Here is a 13,907-nt window from a genome sequence, read left to right on the forward strand (position 1 = left end):
TTGGGGGGACCTGGCCTGAGAAAAGGTTAGGGGCAACCGGGCCAGCAGGGGCAGGGGGGGGGGGGGGGTAGTTGGGGGCAACCAAGCCTTCAGGGGAGAACAGTTAAAGGGACCAGGCTGACAGGGAAGGGCAGTTAGGGGTGACCAGGCTGGCAAGGGAGGCAAGTTAGGGTTGACCTGGCCAGCAGGGGAGGGCAGTTGGTACTGACTAGGTCTGCAAGGGAGGAAAGTTAGTGTCGCCACTAACTGTCCCTGCCTTCAGGGAATGGCAGTTGTGGGGAGGAGAATTAGCGATGATCTGGCCTGCAGGGGAGGGAAGATAGGGGTGACCATGCCACAGGGGCGGGCAGTTGGGGGCGACCAGGCCTTCAGGGGAGGACAGTAAAGGGACCAGGCCAGCAGGGAAGGGCAGTTAGGGGCAACAAGGCCAGCAGGGAGGGCAGTTGGGAGCAACCATGCCTTCAGGGGAGGATAGTTAAAGGGACCAGGCCAGCAGGGAAGGGCAGTTAGGGGCGACCAGGCCAGCAGTGGAGGGAAGTTAGGGGCAACCAGGCCTGCAGGGGAGGGCAGTTGTGGGGATCAGGCCAGCAGGGGGGAACAGGTAGGGACAACCAGGCTGGCAGGGGAGGGCAGTTAGGGGCGACCAGACCAGCAGGGGAGGGAAGTTAGGGGCAACCAGGCCTGCAGGGAGGGCAGTTGTGAGGACCAGGCCAGCAGGGGGGAACAGGTACGGACAACCAGGCTGGCAGGGGAGGGCAGTTAGGGGTGACTGGGCCAGCAGGCAAGGGCAGTTAGGGGCGACCAGACTGGCAATGGAGGCAAGTTAAGGGTGACCAGGCCAGCAGGAGAGGGCAGTTGGGGCCAACTAGGCCTGCAAAAGAGGACAGTTAGGGGTGACCAGCCTGCAGGGGATGGCAGTTGGGGGGAGGAAAGTTAGGAGCAACCAGGCCTGCGGGGGAGGGAAGTTGAGGTAGGGGGGACCTGGCCTGGAGGGGAGAGAAGTTAGGGGTGACCAGGCCAACAGGGGAGGGCTGCTGAGGACAACCAGGCCTTCAAGGGAGGGCAGGTAAAGAGACCAGGCCAGCAGGGAAGTACAGTTAAAGGGACAATGCCTGCATGGGAGGGAAGTTAGCGGTGACCAGGCCACAGGGGAGGGCAGTAGAGGGACCAGGCTTTCAGGGTAGGACAGTTAAAGGGACTAGGGGTGACCAGGTCAGCAGGGGAGGACAGTTAAAGGAACTAGGCCAGCAGGAGAGGGCAGTTAGGGGCAACCAGGCCTGCAGGGAAGGACTATTAGGGGTGACCAGGTTGCAGGGGAGGGCAGTTAGGGGTGACTGGGCCAGCAGGCAAGGGCAGTTAGAGGAACCAGGCCTGCAGGGAAGGACTATTAGGGGTGACCAGGTTGCAGGGGAGGAAAGTTAGGGATGACCAGGCCAGCATGGGAGGGCAGTTGAGGGCAACCAGGCCTTCAGAGGAAGACAGTTAAAGGGACCAGGCCAGCAGAGGAGAACACTTAAAGGGACCGGGCCAGCAGAGTAGGGCAGTTAGGGGTGACCAGGCCTGACAATGGACAGTTAGGAGCAACCAGGCCTGCAGGGTAGGGAAGTTGGGGTTGGGGGGGACTTGGCCTACAGGGGATGGAAGTTAGGGGTCACCAGGCCACAGGGGAGGGCAGTTGGGGGCGACCAGGCCTTCAGGGGAGGACAGTTAAATGGACCAGGTCGGCAGGGAAGGGCAGTTAGGGGCAACAAGGCCTGCAGGGGGAGGGCAGTTAGGGGTGACCAGGCCGGCAGGGGAAGACAGGGGCAATCCAGCTAGCAGGGGAGGGCAGTTAGGGGCGACCAGGCCAGCAGGGGAGGGCAGTTAGGGGTAACCGAGCCAGCTGGAGAGAGCAGTTAGGGGCGACCAAACTGGCAATGGAGGCAAGTTAAGGGTGACTAGGCCAGCATGAGAGGGCAGTTGGGGCTGACTAGGCCTGCAAGGGAGGACAGTTAGGGGCGACCATGCCGGCAGGGGAGGGCAGTTAGGGGCAACCAGGTCAGCAGGGGAGAACAGTTAGCAGCGATCAGGCCTGCAGGGAAGGTCAGTTTGGGGTGACCTGGCCTGTAGGGAAGGTTAGGGGCGACCAGGCCAGCTGGGAGGTTAGTTGGAGGCAACCAGGCTAGTTGGGAGTGACCAGGCCAGCAGGGGAGGGCAGTTAGGGGCAACCAGGCTTGAGGGGAGGACAGTTAGAGTCAACCAGGCCTGCAGGGGACGAAAGTTGGAGGCAGGGGGGCTGGCCTCTGGGGGAGGGAAGTTAGGGGTGAGGCCACAGGGGAGTAGAGTTAGCGGCAACCAGGCCTGCAGGGAAGGACAGTTAGGGGCGACCAGGCCAGCAGGGAGGACAGTTAGGGGCAACCAGGCCTGCACAGAAGTACAGTTAGGGGCAACTAAGCCTGTAGAGGAGGGAAGTTAGGGGTGACCTGGCCAGCAGGGGAGGGCAGTTGAGGGCAACCAGGCCTCAGGGGAGGATAGTTAAAGGGATCAGGCTGGCAGGGGAGGGCAGTTAAAGGGACCAAGCCTGCAGTGGAGGGCAGTTAGGGGCAACCAAGCCTGCAGGGGAGGGCAGTTGGGGGGAGGGGGAGAAACCTAGCCTACAGGGGAGGGAAGTTAGGGGTGACCAGGCCAGCAGTGGAGGGCAGTTGGGGGCAACCAGGCCTTCAAAGGAGGACAGTTAAAGGGACCAGGCCAGCAGGGGAGGACAGTTAAAGGGACCAGGCCATCAGGGAAGGACAGTTAGAGGTGACCAGGCCTTCAGGGGAGGACAGTTAGGGGTGACCAGGCCTGCAGGGCAGTTAGAGGGACCAGGTCTGTAGGGCAGGGCAGTTAGGGGCGACCAGGCCTGCAGGGGAGGGAAATTAGGGGTGACCAGGCCAGCAGGGGAGGGCAGTTGAGGGCTACCAGGCCTTCAGGGAGGATAATTAAAGGGACCAGGCCAGCAGGGGAAAATAGTTAAAGAGACTAGGCCTGCAGTGGCAGGCAATTTGGGGCGACCAGACCAGCAGGGGAGGGCAGTTAGGAGTGAGCAGGCCAGCAGGGGAGGGAAATTAGGGGTGACCAGGCCTGCAGCGGAGGGCAGTCAGGGGCAATCAGGCCTTCAGGGAAGGGCAGTTAGGGGTGACCAGGCCAGCAGGGGAGGACAGTTAGGGGCAACCAAGCCTGCAGGGGAGGGCTGTTGTGGGGGGGACTTGGCCAGCAGGGGCGGGAAGTTAGGGGTTTCCAGGCCAGCGGCGGAGGGCAGTTGGGGCAACCAGGCCTTCATCGGAGGACAGTTAGGGGGAACAGACCAGCAAGAATGGACAGTTAGGTGCAACAGGGCTGCAGGGAAGGACAATTAGTGGTGACCAGGCCTGCAGAGGAGGACAGTTAGGGGTGACCAGGCCTGCAGGGGAGGGAAGTTATGGGTGACCTGGCCAGTAGGGGAGGGCAGTTAGGGTGACTGGAATGGCAGGGGAGGGCAGTCGGGGTGACCAGGCCTGCAGGGGAGGACAGTTAGGGACAACCAGCCCTGCAGGGGAGGGCAGTTAGGGACAACCAGGCCTGTAGGGGAGGGCTGTTGGGGGTCCAGGCTGCAGGGGAGGGCAGTTAGGAGAACCAGGTCTGCAGGGCAGGGCAGTTAGGGGCGACCAGGCCTGCAGGAGAGGGAAATTAGGGGTGACCAGGCCAGCAGGGGAGGGCAGTTAGGGGCGACTAGACTGGCAAAGTAGGCAAGTTAGGGGTGACCAGGCCAGCAGGGGAGGGCAGTTGGGGCCAACTAGGCCTGCAAGGGAGGACTGTTAGGGGCGACCAGGCTGGTAAGGAAGGACAGTTAGGGGGACTTGTCCTGCAGTAGAGGACAGTTAGGGTTGACCAGGCCTGTAGGGGAGAAGTTAGGGGTGACTGGACCAGCAGAGTAGGGCAGCTGGGGGCGACCAAGCCTGCAAGGGAGGGCGGGGTCACCGTGCCTCCAGGGGAGGCAGTTGGGGCGACCAGGCTGGCAGGCGAAGGCAGTTAGGGACAGCCAGGTCAGCAGGGGAGGACAGTTAGGGGCAACCAGGCCTGCAGGGAAAGGCAGCTAGGGGACACCTGGCCTGTAGGGGAGGTTAGGAGCGACTAGGCCATTGGGGAGGGTAGTTGGAAACAACCAGGTCTTCTGGGGAGGAGTTAAAGCGACCAGTCTGGCAGGGGAGGGCAGTTAGGGGTGACCAGGCCAGCAGGGGAGGGCTGTTAGGGGTGACTGGAACGGCAGGGGAGGGCAGTCGGGAAGACCAGGCCTGTAGGGAAGGACAGTAGAGGTGACTAGGCCTGCAGGGGAGGGCAATTAAGGCCAACCAAGCCAGCAGGAGAGGGCAGTTCGGGGAGACCAGACCTGCAGGGAAGGGCAGTTAGGTGTGACCAGACCTGCAGGGGAGGGCAGTTAGGGCCAACCAAGCCACCAGGAGAGGGCAGTTCGGGGAGACCAGGCCTAAGGGGAGGACAGTTAGGGGTGACCCGACCTGCAGGGGAGGGCTGTTAGGGGCAATCAGGCTGGCAGGAGAGGGCAGTTAGGGTGACCCGGCCAGCAGGGGAGGGCAGTTAGGGGCAATCGGGCCAGTAGGGGAGCAGTTATATATTGATCAGGCTGGCAGGAGAGTGATTAGGGGATGATCAGGCTAGCAGGCAAAAGCAGTTAGGGGCAATCAGGCAGGCAGGCAGGTGAGCAGTTGGGAGCCAGCAATCTGGATTGGGAGTGGGATCCCAGATTGGAGAGGGTGCAGGCTGGCCTGAGGGACACATACACACCCCCTCCCACCCCCCCCCCACCCCCCCACCCACCCACACCCCCCACCTCCGCCATGCACGAATTTCGTGCACCAGGCCTCTAGTACCATTATAAAAACTTTTAAGTATTCTTATAATAGAAACAATTTTAAAGGACAACTACATAATTATTAAACATATAATTCATTCATTAGTGTTCATGTTTATATATGTTAAAAATTACCCCATACTTTAAGACTGCAATTTCATTCTCCTTTTACAATGCAAGAAATAATGATAGGTTTTTTCCAAGATAAATAAATGCATATACATTTTTTAAATGAAATATAGAAATAAGAAACATTTACTTACCAGTTGGTGAATTGCTTGCATTGTCCCATGCGTGTTGTGGGGAAGATTACAGATATAATGCACAATACATTTAAAAACCTTGAGTATATGAAATAAGTCTGTTGGTAGAAAGCAATGACCTCAGCGAACATATACCATCCCAAACAGTTTTGTGCACAAACTTAAAGCTTTTGCTAGCACAAGAATGCTAACTCACTATAAGTTTCCCAAGCACTTGGTGATATATGGATACACACTTTTCACGTCAACAAGCATATTAATAATGTGAGTAAGAGCTGGTCTCAGTAATATTTTCTATTTGACACAACTGCAGATTGCAAACATGGCCTAATTCATACATCCCCTCTTCAGCCATCATCTCCTCTCCCTTCCCCTTTCCTATGTGTATGTGTTGTTGTTTTTAATATAAACCTTTTCAGTTGTTTCTCTCGCTTTCAGCCAATTCTAACATGATTCCTAATGTAATATACCTTTCCTTGTTGAACAATTTGCACAACTGTACACCTTGCACTATATACCCTCTCCTTACTTAGATTTCAGTGTTAATGTTTCTGTCCTTTTCCTTCTCTTTTTAAAGTGCATGTCTCAATAGTTTTTTTTCACATGATATTTTCATTTTGAACAAACTTATTTTTCAAAGACTTCTGGTTGATTTCCTTTGAGTATTTGCTCTGTCTTATATATTGGCATCTAAAATATTTTCAGCTTCCCTCTCTAATTACAGTGAGAGATACATTATTTTTCTTTTGTGTGTGCTCTAGAGGTATACTCCCTTAATGATGCCCACCACTTCTTACCAAATGCAGCTCTTCCTCTCCCCAGACAAACTACCCACCCACACTCTCTAGTTGTTCTAACTAATGTCCTTCAGGTTGCTATCAGTGGCTTTTCATCAAGATTTATCCTTGCCCTGGCCAGCTGGCTCATTGGTTGGAGCATAGTCCTATATTCCAAGAGGTTTCAGGTTCAATTCCCATTCAGGGTACATACCAAGGTTGTCAGTTTGATCCCCGGTCAGGATATGTACAGAAGGCAACTGATGGATCTCTCCCTCTCTCTCTCTTCCTCCATCTTTCCCTCTATCCCTTCATTTCTCTCTAAAAATCAATAAAAACATATCTTTAGATGAAGAGTAAAAAAAAAAAAAAAAAAGTTGATCCTGATCTTCCCCCTTTAACTGTTCTTATCAACCAGCCCCTTTAATTTTTTCCATTCCACAAAATTCATAGTCACTACCCTACTTCTTTATATCTTAACTTTATGCTGTATTTTATTGTGGACTTTTTTAAATAGAATATTGCACATAACTGGACTTTTTCTGTACCACTTAAGAATAATTTGTCTCTATATAATCTGATACTTATCCTCATATATCCTATATAATAAAGAAGTAATATGAAAATTGACTGTCACTCCAACACAAAGATGGCCGCCCCCATGTGGACACAAGATGGCCGGCAGAGAAGGGCAGATGGGAGAGACCAGGCCTAAAAGGGAGGGCAGTTGAGGGTGACTTGGCCTAAAAGGGAGGGAAGTTGGAGGCGACCAGGCCTAAAAGGGAAGAAAGTTAGGGGTGACCAGGCTGGCAGAGGAGGGTAGTTGTGGGCAATCGGTCTGGCAGGGGCTTTGCTAATAAATTAGAATTCATCTTAATAAATCTCCCTTAAACTTTCCTATTAACCAAGTTTAATTAAAAATTGTTATCCATTGCAATTCCTATTCCTATCTAGGTCCTTTAAACTCTATCAGATACACCACTCATTGCCATTGGGCTTCCCCAATCAATCTGACTCATGTCAAGGTCACCATTCTAGGTTTCTTTTTTATACACCGAAGCTGCATTGTTGCCAATCCCTTTACTCTTAAGTCTTCTCTAATTCACATAGTGGTCCTTCACTCAGCTAACAAACTCTCCTTAATTCACTATAACCTTGGTCTAAGTGTGATGCCATAACCCACCAATTAATATCTGCCATTCTTAAAGTCATTCCTTCATATCTGTAGGAATCTTCACTTTGCTCCTCCACTCCTTTCCTCCTTGTTCTTCCTTTCCCCCAGAACTACCTTCTCTTCCATGTCCCTCCTGTCAGCCACCCCCCTACACACTTATCATTGTCAGAGTATTCTCTTCTGTTTACATACTCCCCTCATGTTGGGCACTCACTGCTCAACCCTCTTATCATCTCCCTTGTTTCCAGCATCCTTTACTGCATTTGTGCGCACTCTGGGTTCAACATAAACTCCCAGTGGATCCTGTCACTGGCCTGCCTTTTATGCCCATCCCACTCAGCCTATTTCTGACCTTCCACTATACTGACCACACCCATTATTTCCAGTATTTTCCCAACAAGGTGTCCTGGACAGCAAAACCTCATACTCAGATTTTTACTTTGCTACATTTTTACTTCACTCACTCTCCTTATTACCACATAATCCTGACAAATTTCCCACTTCTTTTCCTAATGTTCCCAGGTAGCCCTCTTTAATGCCCTCCAGCGCTTGTTCCATTTCTACACTACATGGTCTGCACCCACTCTAAGCCACACATTTCCATTCCTTCAGCAGTTTCCACCTTATGCTCTCTTTGCTACTGCTATTTTTTCGTACAAGTTTCCTGAGCTGCTTCTCTCGTTTTCCACAAACACTAATGTTACCTTAATTTTTTAGTGTGTCTTTAATGTCCCTCTTATAAAACGTTGTTTTTTTCCAATGTTCCTTTGGAGATTTCCCCTATATGTCTTAACCTTTCATAGTGATGACAACTTATTCTTTTTGAGGTTCCCTCCCCTTCTGATCCTCACTCAAAACCAATTTTGTACTCATTAGACAAGCCTTTCCCTTTGGTAGATCCGTTTCCATCATGATCTTTGGCCAAAGTTTGGTGCCATATATCTCCAATTAGGACCAGTGGCATCTGCTGTGTCAATATTAAATGATACCTTCTCAATTGGCAGCACCTTTACTTTTGCTAGTTTACTCCTCTTCCTTTGTTTTGCCTTTTAAATCCTGTACCTTATATTCAGCATCCCTCTGGTCCCCTCCAACTGCCCTTCCCTGTAGGCCTGGTCACCTCCAACTTCCCTCCTCTACCGGCCTGGTCACCACTAACCGCCCTTCATTCAGAGACCATGTATGTACATATCATTCCCATAAACTGAGTTGTCTCTACTGGACATTGCCACCTTATCTTCAGCACTCACTGACACAGTCTGAAAGTACAGGGCCATCTCTGTAGCTTCTCTCAGTCCTCCCTCCTCCACAGCCTCCTGAACAGTTCTCCTTTATAAGCTCAGATCTTAAGTACCGGTACCCATTGATAATCTGAATTATCCTAAACTCATCCTCCTCAAGCTCCTATTCCCCTGTGTCCCAGTATTCCTCATTCTAGCACTCTTTAATGCCCTCCTCTTGGCCACGTTTCTCGCCTGCAAGTTCCCTACCCTAACTTACTTAAGCCTCCATTTTCTCCTTTTCTACTACCCTGTTTCCCCGAAAATAAGATAGTGTCTTATATTAATTTTTTTCTCCCAAAGTTGCACTAGGTCTTATTTTCAGGGGATGTATTATCTTTCCATGCGCTAGGTCTTATTTTCGGAGGATGTCTTATCTTTCCATGCACTAGGTCTTATTTTCAGGGGATGTCTTATCTTTCCATGCGGTAGGTCTTATTTTCAGAGGATGTCTTATTTTCAGGGAAACACAGCTTTTCTTTTCAAAATGTAGTTGAGCTGGTATACAACATATTAATTATAGCCTTTCCTACACGTCTCCTTGGTGACTTCTCTAATTCTCAGCTAATCTTCATGTGAGATGCAAAGCTAATACTAATGCTCCTCTGAGCTTTAACCTCTCCTCTTCCATCTTTTGGCCCAAGTATAGGCCTTCCTTCTCCTGCAGGCAACACCTGCCCTTCTTCAATGACTTTCTAATCTGGGGGCAGCTGTCATGTTGCTCTCCCGTTCCCTTCCCCTTGTTACCTCTTTTGCCTTAAAGAAATGCGCTGTCTTATCTGAAGCCTCCTTTCTGTTAGCTGCCATGTACCTCTCATTCCAGTGACTCAGTCTCCTCCCGGACAGCCCACCCTAGCCAGTCTCTCTGCCCTGTGACTGTCTCTCACCTCAGACAATCTTCACAGGAGAGAGTAAATTCTAAGGGTACTTTTAGTGTGGCATTTGCACGACAAACATTGTATCACCCTTTGGTGGTTTGCCCTCCAAGATCTTAAATGCGTGTACTGTAATTTCCTCTGTCATCTGAACAAGAGATGAAGTTCTAATAGAAAGGAGGCAGCTAGCTCAAAGGAGACTTCAGTTGGTTCTCTAGCCATTCATCTACCACACTATTGATCAGTGCTAGAGACACCACTCAGTTATCCTGGTGACTTCAGAGTTACTACCCTAGCTTTATATCAGGATTCATTTTAATCCATCTCCTTCTAATCCTCCTAATCAAAACTTCCCTTTATTTTTCAGGCTTCGATTTTCTCCCATTGTATATATAATGATTTTCAAAGTGTGGCATTAAGACCCAAATAGACTCATAAGATCTCACAAGATTGCCCATTCTGGGAAACTCTGTTCCTCATCTTATCTGCCCATGCCAGTCCACCTATGCTTAGCATTTCATGTAGTACTCACTTTACATAGTTCCCCGACTCTCTTATTTAATCACAATCTTTGGTATAAGGACGGTATCTTATCCTTCCTGCCACTACTGCCAATCTTCAAAGTCAGCCCTCTCTGCTTCAGGCTCGTCCACTCTTCACCGTGATTGACCCTACAGAAGCACCTGTGCTTCCTACACAGCTGCCTATTTTTTCAGCTACCATCTCTCTCATTTCTCATGGATTCAGTAGTCTTCCCTTTCATGTTTCCTCCACACCCTTCTAAATACATCTGCACTCCCAATTCAATCCAGGATTCCTGCCACTGGCCATGACCGAAACCCATCCCATTTAGACTCTATAGCTTTTCGCTGTATTGGTCACACTTGTTATGTCAAATAAGATTCCCACATGGCCCTCCTTCAAACACTAGTTCTTCAGTCACTTCCTCCTCACATTCTCTCTCCTTTGGTTTTAATCTAGCTTAGTTCACCTCTCTCTAACAGCCAACTCTACCATTTTCGAGTGTTCCTCATTTTGACCCTCTGTTATGCCCTTCCCTACTCACACCTTATAGTTTGCACCCGTGTTTAAGTCCTCTGTCTTCTCTCCATTCTTAGATTCTAGCCTCCATCTTCTCTCTCCATATTTTCATACAAGTCTCTCTAGGAAATGTCTTTCACTTTTAGCCATTTTAGCCAATCCTCACATGGCAGCTGCAATGACACACTATGCAATAAACTACGATAACTTATCTACACGTCATCCCTTCACTCATCATCTCTCTACAGAAGGAATAGATGCACAGTGCTTCAGCTGTCTACCCCCCGTCCCCAGAGTCCTCACCCACTCCCCCTCAAGTCATGCGGCAGTAAGAAAGAAAATAGACCAAGAAAAGCAAAGGAAATACTATATAGTTGAGGGCCCACAAGGCAGATGTGGAGTAGAGATCTAGAATGGGGAACCCTGTTAAATGACCCAGATTAGAAGGTCATTTTAAGAAAGGCAGGTGTTGCCTAGAAGGAGAAGGAAGGCCCACACTTGGGCCAAGTGGTGAGAACTTTGGGGGTGGGGGGAGACAGCTGAAGCACTGTGTATCTAATCCTGTCAACTACTTGGACATATTGTCACCCACACCCTCTAAGTAAGTCAAGTCTCCTCTCTCTAAAGCTTCCAGCAACCACTCTATCAGCATTCATCTTAGCTTCCTTATAAACTTTCCTGTCACCCAACTCCTTTAACAATTTCCTTCCAGATTGGAAGAGCTAATCTATGACTGCCTCCTACTCATGTTCTTGATCCTATCCTTATTCTTTATATTTCTCATTAAAATATTATTTTTACACCTAAAAGGTGACCAATTAGACTTTTTTGACTCTGACAGGGTTCTCCATTCTAGATCTCTACTCCACACCTGCCTTGTGGGCCCTCAACTATATAGCATTTCCTTTTCTTTGCCTTGTCTATTTTCTTTCTCACGGCCACATGACTTGTGGCCCAGGAATACTATCTTCTTCTTCCAGTTGATGGCTGTCATTCCTTAGTGACCACGTTTCTTCTGAGGGCAACTTTAATGTTGCTCTCCTATCCCTCTCCTTGTCCCCTATACTTGGGCTAGAGAAACACCTAATCTCCAGCATCCCTCCTGCCATGTGTGTAGCATCCTCTGGATTTAGCACTCCTTCCTGGTAGGTATATAATAGACTCGCCACTTTTGGCACACATTGCTCCACTGCTTTCATCTCCCTTGATTCCCTACACGCTAGATGCATGCATTTCCTTCCTAATTCAGTCCCGACCTGCATGGACTGCTGTAGTTAGCCTGGTGCAGACCTATCCCTTTTACCCCCTTTCTGATTTTTGCCCCATGGACCACATCCTGTTCTTTAATTATTATTCCAACAAAGCTTTCTGTAACCTCCTTTTCTTATTTAGAAACTTGAGACCTGGTGCACGAAATTCGTGCATGGGGGCGGGGGGTGTCCCTCAGCCCAGCCTGCACCCTCTCACAATCCAGGACCACTGGCTCCCAACTGTTTGCCTGCCCTCCTGATTGCCCCTAACCACTCCTGCCTGCCAGCCTGATCACCCCCTAACCACTCTTCTAACAGTCTTATTGATGCCTAACTGCTCCCCTGCAAGCCTGATTGTCCCTAACTGCCCTCCCCTGAAGGCCTGGTCCCTTCCAACTGCTCTTCCCTGTAGGCCTGGTCACCCCCAACTTCCCTCCTCTACTGGCCTGGTCACCACTAACTGCCCTCCCCTGCAGGCCTGGTCCCCTCCAACTGCCCTTCCCTGTAGGCCTGGTTGCCCCTAATTGCCTTCCCCTGCAGGCCTGGTCACCCCTGACTGCCCTCCCCTGCAGGCCTGGTCACCCTCTACCTGTCCTCCCCTGAAAGCCTGGTCACTCCTAACTGCCCTCCCCTGAAATCTTGGTCCCCTCCAACTGCCCTTCCCTGTAGGCCTGGTTGCCCCTAATTGCCTTCCCCTGCAGGCCTGGTCACCCCTGACTGCCCTCCCCTGCAGGCCTGGTCACCCTCTACCTGTCCTCCCCTGAAGGCCTGGTCACTCCTAACTGCCCTCCCCTGAAATCTTGGTCCCCTCCAACTGTCCTTCCCTATAGGTTTGGTCACCCCTAATTGCCCTCCCCTGAAGGCCTGGCTACCCCTAAATGCCCTCCCCTGTAGGCCTGGTCGCCCCTAACTGCCCTCTCCTGAAGGCCTGGTCACCTCTAAATGCCCTCCCCTGTAGGCCTGGTCGCCCCTAACTGCCCTCTCCTGAAGGCCTGGTCCCCCCCAACTGCCCTTCCCTGTAGACCTGATCACCCCTAACTGCCCTCCCCTGCAGGCCTGGTCACCCCTAACTGCCCTCCCCTGAAGGCCTGGTCCCCTCCAACTGCCCTTCCCTGCAGGCCTGGTCGCCCCCAACTTCCCTCCTCTACTGGCCTGGTCACCCCTAACTGCCCTCCCCTGCTGGCCATCTTATGGCAACCATCTTATGTCCACATGGGGGCAGGATCTTGTGTGTTGGAGTGATGGTCAATTTGCATATTACTTTTATTAGATAGGATAGTCTCCCTTCCTGTGATTGAGACCTGGTGACTCCCCACCATTTGCCACATCACGGGTTCTGTACCCTAGCCTAATTCCTACACCTCTCCCCTTACTTAGCTTCCAGCCTCCATCTCTTCTACTCTTCCCTGCTCTTTCCATACAGTTTCCTCAGTAGTCCTCTCCTTTGTCAGTTCTCACAAGAAAAGCCTCATCTCTGAGGACAGTTTTAATGTAGATCTTCAGCACATCCTTCTCTTATTCCATCATCTGCCTGGCTTTGTTTGTGTAGCAAAGGGTTTAAGTTGTTCTCTTGCCATAGAAAGATCCCTTCCCACCCCCCTTCTCCTCATGACTTAGTGTCAATCATCCTTTCTAGCAATATTGATACATCACTACCAATGGTTTTTACTGGATTTCACCTTCGATTCCCTGTGACCTCTCATTGTATCAACAAAATCTTTTCATCAAAAATTTACCACTAAAGTTTCAAGAACTTTTCTACTGATGGCATTCCTATTTGCTTCCTTATTCCGTGTCTACTTATCTCTTACTTACACATAGCATCTTCTGTCTTTACTTGTACATAAAACTCAACCAGTTTGCCGAGGCTGTGATCTACCATTATTCCTGCCTGTCTCCTTATTCCTCTTCCTCATTTGTCTGTATCCTCCCTGCTTAATCAGAACCAAACAGGGGTTTATATAATCTTGTATTACTAATGTCTATCCTGCCTCTCCAATTTTTTTTAACATATTTGTATTGATTTCAGAGAGAAAGGGAGGGGGAGAGATAGAAATATCAATGATGAGAGAGAATCATTAAACAGGGCATGTGCCCTAAGAATCGAACTGTGACCTCTTGGTTCATAGGTCGGTGCTCAACCACTGAGCCACACAGGTTGGGCCTGCCTCTCCATTTTTATTTGATCTTGACCTTTGTCCCTACCATAATCCCCTCTATCTCATTTCTTTGTTTTAAATACCTCAGCTGAGCTATTCCAGGTCTGTGTTAACTTACACCTTTTTCTTTCTTCTTCCTGCTTTCTTGACAGAAAACTCTAGCTTAATTTAACCACGGTCTTTCTTCCATTGACCTCCTATTGTCCCCTATTGCATTAAAAT

Source organism: Pipistrellus kuhlii, unplaced genomic scaffold, assembly GCF_014108245.1.
Source record: "Pipistrellus kuhlii isolate mPipKuh1 unplaced genomic scaffold, mPipKuh1.p scaffold_m20_p_153, whole genome shotgun sequence".
Taxonomy (NCBI): Eukaryota; Metazoa; Chordata; class Mammalia; order Chiroptera; family Vespertilionidae; genus Pipistrellus; species Pipistrellus kuhlii.